The sequence below is a fragment of the Oncorhynchus gorbuscha genome, linkage group LG08 (assembly GCF_021184085.1).
Source record: "Oncorhynchus gorbuscha isolate QuinsamMale2020 ecotype Even-year linkage group LG08, OgorEven_v1.0, whole genome shotgun sequence".
Lineage (NCBI taxonomy): Eukaryota > Metazoa > Chordata > Actinopteri > Salmoniformes > Salmonidae > Oncorhynchus > Oncorhynchus gorbuscha.
Window position 1 is genome coordinate 43,217,549 of NC_060180.1, and position 6,000 is coordinate 43,223,548.

A 6,000-nucleotide genomic window follows, 5' to 3' on the forward strand; every position below is an offset into this window, starting at 1 on the left:
CTAAACATTAGTTAGTTTTACATTTGATCTACATAAAAACACAAATAAATCACCTTTATTTCACCAGGCAGGCCAGTTGAGAACAAGTTCTCATTTACAACTAGGATCTGACCAAGATAAAGCAACGCAGTGTGACACAAACACAGAGTTACACATGGAATAAACAAACATACAGTTAAGTTAACTACATGATAAATTATAACTTTTACCAATAATTCTTAATACACATATCTAAACATATTTCAAAAATAATAACCACACATTATACTGCAACTATTCTTTCAAATGGGCTTATACTCCTCATCACACTCTCAACTCCATCGTAGAGCCAAAGAATCAGGAAGTTAGACCTATATCACCTCAGGAATAGAACAGAACAAACACAACAATACAGTACACTCCTTCACATATCACTCAAGGTGTATAAACTTCAATCCAAAACCTCAAAGAATTGAATCCTCCCCCATTTTTAACACATATCTCTCAGTATGAGAGTAATGTAAAAAACAAAACTGCTACTGGTACAAAAGATAAAACAAAATTTCAAATAACATAAACAAATAAAACCACTACTCTGAAAAACTCCACAAAGAAAAATGTTTTAACCCCTATAGTCATAGGAAAATAGACTTAAAGCAGCATACCCTTAGTTAAAAGCAATGCCCTTTTCTTCTTCACATGGTCCAAATTACAAATATGGCTAAGAACTATAAACTCAATCATATTGATCAATTACACAAATTACCTTGAAATCAGAATTACAAATGACCATAAATTCATTATCCAAGTGGCTTTCCAATGAGGGTGATCAAGCCACAGCGGAAAGTCATGATAGAGGTCATAGGTCATATAAAACCCTTCAAAGAAGTGTTTTTTACTATATTAGACAAATTACAGAAATAGTCAAACACTTCCTACATGTTGTATCCCAGGTTCCCAGAACATTCCTTTATCAAAAGAATTCACGTGTTTAATTAAAACTCAGAAAATAAAAACTCATAAAAATTCCATGTGCGTGCGTGCCGCTTTAAGATACCTTGGCAGGCACTAAAACAAATGAACCAAACCAAAAGGAAATTTTAAAACAAACATAGTTAAATCAAATATAGTATTTAAAAATAAAAATAAAGTCATAACAAATGTTTTGTGTGTGTGTGTATTTGCAAACCTTAAGGTATTGACACACAAAAACTTCCACGCCCTTTCAATTTGGTAGTTTACGGCCTCAATCTCATTCACTCTCCCCAAGATTATAGTCCCAGAAAACATTTCAAAGAGAGACAATGAAACACCCATTTTCCCAGAAAAAAACACAAAACACTTCGTTGGCATTCATTATCCTACACCGATCCAGAAACTCAAAAGTGAACTATAAACAAAACCTAATAATAATGATATTTCCACTGTACCTCAAATCATGAATCATTAGTTTTAATCTACATCAATGTATATGTATGCTTAATTGAACATACACTACCCTTAGATACAATGATCCTGGTATCATTACTATCTAAATGTATTAATTTTTTCCTCAACACCTAAACTGAACAATAAACAGTTAACAAATAAACAAACCCATAACCCCTTTAATCAGCAATCTAAATCATTTCAACCTATTGATATAAATTTAGTAAAAACCATACTAATTTTTAACAAATCTAAATTCTTTCAAAAGTTGGCGCTGAAACATCAAAAGAAACATTTTTTCCACTCATATCTACAATGTTTGCATTCCCCAAAGGTCAATACTGTTCAGCTCGTACATTAATTATCTTCCTTCTTTCTGTACAGGGTCTGAACTTCCAATATATGCAGATGATACATTGATAAATGCAGGCAAATAACAAACAACAAACTACAAGAACGCACTGCTGTAATGGTTCAGATGACAAACTTGCTCAGAGACTCATGTTTGCATCTCAATGAAATAAAACACAGTCTGCATGTTCCTCACAAAGAAAACTGATGCCCATGAGACAGATGTCTATGTATCAGGGGAAAAGCTCCAGGTGGTATCTGATTTTAGGTACCAGGGCATCATACTTTATTACAACCTCTCTTCTAAAATGCAAAAATAAACAAATTAACTCAAATAACCCAAATTCAACCTAGCTAATTTCCAAAACATATGAAATTGTTTTGAGATGACAAAACTCCAATTAAAATCATATGCAATACACTGACGCCTATCTTGTATTCAAGATTCTAAATGTCCAGATTCCCCCTCTACTCAGTACTTTTGTTGAACAGAAAACCCAAACCTTATGGAAGCAGATCCACAAGATCCACTATGAGAAATGACTGTATAGTTCCCTTAAGGTATAGGTGGCAGCATTTTCACTTTTGGATAAATAACGTGACCAATTTCAATTCCCTGCAATTCATGCCAAGAAAATAAGATATGCATATCATTAGTACATTTGGATAGAAAACACTCTGAAGTTTCTAAAACTGTTTGAATCATGTCTGTGAGTATAACAGAACTTATGTAGCAGGCAAAACCCAGAGGACTAACCATTCAGATGTTTTTTAGGTCTCTGTCTGTCCAGTGAGTTCTCATTGGGAAACTATATTTCTTAGGCACTTGTTTGCTGTTCCTACCGCTTCCACTGGATGTCACCAGTCGTTGGAATATGGTTGAGGTTATTCCTTTGTGCAATGAAGAAGTGTAACAGTGTTAAGAGTTGCGCAAAACTTGAAAAGTAGCGTTGGTTTGTTGTCTCCCGGTATTAAACACAGATAGACCCATCTTCAATTTGATTGATTATTAACATTTAAAAATACCTAAAGTTTTATTACAAAAATATGTTTTGTAATGTTTTGGCAAAATTTACAGGTAACATTTGAAATATTTTGTAGTGACGTAGCGCAAATTGGAAGCTGTTTTTTTCTGGATCAAATGCGCCAAATAAATGGACATTTGGGATATATATGGACGAAATTAATCGAACAAAAAGACAAATTGTGCTGTTTATGGGACATATTGGAGTGCCAACAAAAGAAGCTCGTAAAAGGTAAGGCATGATTTATATATTATTGCTGAGTTTTGTGTAGCGCCTGCAGGGTTGAAATATGCTACTCTCTTTGTTTACTGTTGTGCTATCATCAGATAATAGCTTCTTATGCTTTCGCTGAAAAGCCTTTTTAAAATCTGACATGTTGGCTGGATCCACAACGAGTGTAGCTTTAATTTAGTATCTTACATGTGTGATTTAAGGAAAGTTAGATATTTAAATCATTTTATTTTAATTGCCGCGCTGGATTTTCCCTGTTTTCTGCCCAAGTGGGACGCAACCGTCCCCTATACCATAAGAAGTTAATGAACTGAACTAAACTGTTGTTCTAAACTGTTCTTTCGAGGTTATTATAAAAGGTTACATCAGATGGTATCTTAATGCATGGAAGAGGTAATTGGACTGAACAGTGTGTGTTCCTCAAAACCCCCTCCAACTGGCTGAAGAAGAGTGACAAAGGCGTTCAATAAGGCTGTCTGGTTCACTTCTACCGAGAGAAAGGAATCAAGCCAGAAATCGGTGTACAGTATTCGATCTAAGCTATCAACAACTTTTCTCTCATGTTTCTCTCTCAGGAGTGTGAGAGGAGTCCACGAGGAGTGAGCATGGAGAGAGATGTGTCCTAAACGTTTCTTATGTTGCTGGTATATTGGTTGACGAATGGACAAGACATAATGTGTGGTAAAGGTGAGACATTGAAATTGGGACATTATCATGGGCCATCCACTTTGAATTGTAAAGTTATCAAAAGAAGAACGAAAAGGACACCAGAATAATCCATGCCTGAGAGAGGGTTTGGTCAACTGTGCCAATAAATTGTTTTAGATTTGTAAGGGTATCAGGTTGATTGTAGAGGTCTACACCACGTAAAATTATAATAATTAGGATTAAGAATGCGTTGAGATACTGATCTGTATTATAATCGTGATTAAAAAGTTAATGGTAGATTTATGGGATAATTATACTGAATGTTCATATGAATGTAAACTCTGCCAAAATTGATGTGTGTTTAATTGAGTTTTTTTACTTTAAGTGATAAGACCAAGTTGAATCACTGAGGAAGGTCATTCTAAATTTTGGGTGGATAATTAGTTGGGTTTTTAATTATGATTTGGAAAATGAATGATTTCCCTGACCTATTCTCTATTCCTGACTACATCTCTGATGGTGAGGACTCCAATTCTGAGCATAAGGACTTAGAGGGATGACTGTCCTATATGTTGTGACGAGGCCTGTGTTTAGATACTGGTTCTCATATAACTTAGGGAGCATTTCTATGTTCTGTTTTTTATTTGTATATTCCTCAACAAGGGATTATTCTGTGTGATTAAACATGTGCAAGTCTGTCTTGTAGGATAAAGGATGTAAACTTAGTTTCAGAAGGGAGAAATCTTACATATAAGCTTACGTACTTGACATTGTAGGGATTTGATTCTTTATTTTCTTTTAAATATTGATTATGTATTATTTTTAATTCATATACTCTGCAACTACTGTAGAGAGAATAAAGTAGACGGCACGGGTCAAAGTAATTTATTTATGACCCTGTGTCATGATGACATACACATGTCCAAATATGGGCCTCCGGCCAGGCCATCCTGTTCCTGTGGTCACGTGTTAGAGGGTGTGTGTTATTTTATATCTATATTGCATCCTTTGAAGTAGTCATGGTGATTGATGTCTAGGGGCCTGGTTGAACTGGGGGGGTTGAGTGTTTGAACTTTTTGGAATGTGTATGTCCCCCACCCCCAGCTTTATTGCTCTTATGGTTGTTATCTGATGAAGCAGGAATGTCCTGGGGTATTGGCTGTGGCATATGCATTATAAATATCCAGAACAAGCGATTTTTAAAATAAAGGCCCGAATATTAAACATAAAAAGCCTGGATGATGTTTTGCGTGAGGCTCCAGAATTTTTTAAAGGATTTTTGTGTACAAATGAGGGACATATGTCTTACATATTCCAACCTGAGGAATCTACGGTTAAGATATTCACAGACAGCGTGTCCAAACCCTTCAGCGCTAAGAATGAGAGAATAACTTAAAATAAGACTTGCGCTGTGTCAAATTGAACAGGCCCTGAGTGCCTGTTCTACTTTATTCTATCTTACTGTTAGTAAGATGTAAAGTTGCTGTTCTGATTCTCCAGAAGGGACAGAGTCCCTTGAGAGGGGAATGTCGTAGCTGAATCAGAATTAGTTAGGTAACATTGATAAATAAGATGTTTTATTTCTTTTCATAAAATGCTTATGTGAGATTCATGTCATTAGGATGTATTTTTTTTACTATACTGTCAGCAGTTGCATTTTCCTTTCCTTTTTAGGGAAAAGTCACTTGGGGCCCAGAGAGGGGAGAGGTCAGGCTTGTATTTTACATGTCTGGTAATGTGCAGAATATCAGAAAGGGAGAAGTCAGAATGGAACATTGTCTTTATATGTGAATGTATCTGTTAAACCATGTGACAGGGAGATGTCGTGGAAAATTTCAAGATTATGTTATAGTGCTTGTAAGATTATTTTATAATCTTTGTATTGCATTAAAATGGTTGATTATTGTGTGTGTGTTCCACTGAGGATGGGCCTCTATGAGAAAGCACTGATAGGAGATTTACGATGTCTTTGGCTAAAAAATTGAAAAGAGCATTCCAGATAGTAAGGAAATGTTTTTGTACTATGAAGTACCAGGAATGAGATTAGAATCTCGTTTTAGAGACCAAACTGAATGATAATGTATAGCTAATGCTATCTGGCTATGGGATACTCCTTTCTTAACCTCTTGCTCCTACCTGGCACGCAGGCGTCCCATCTAGAGCTCTGGAAATGCAAATGCGCTATGCTAAATGCTAATAGTATTAGTTAAAACGTTCATTAAAATACACATGCAGGGTATTGAATTAAAGCTACACTCGTTGTGAATCCAGGCAACAAGTCAGATTTTTTAAATGCTTTTCGGCGAAAGCATGAGAAGCTATTATCTGATAGCATGTA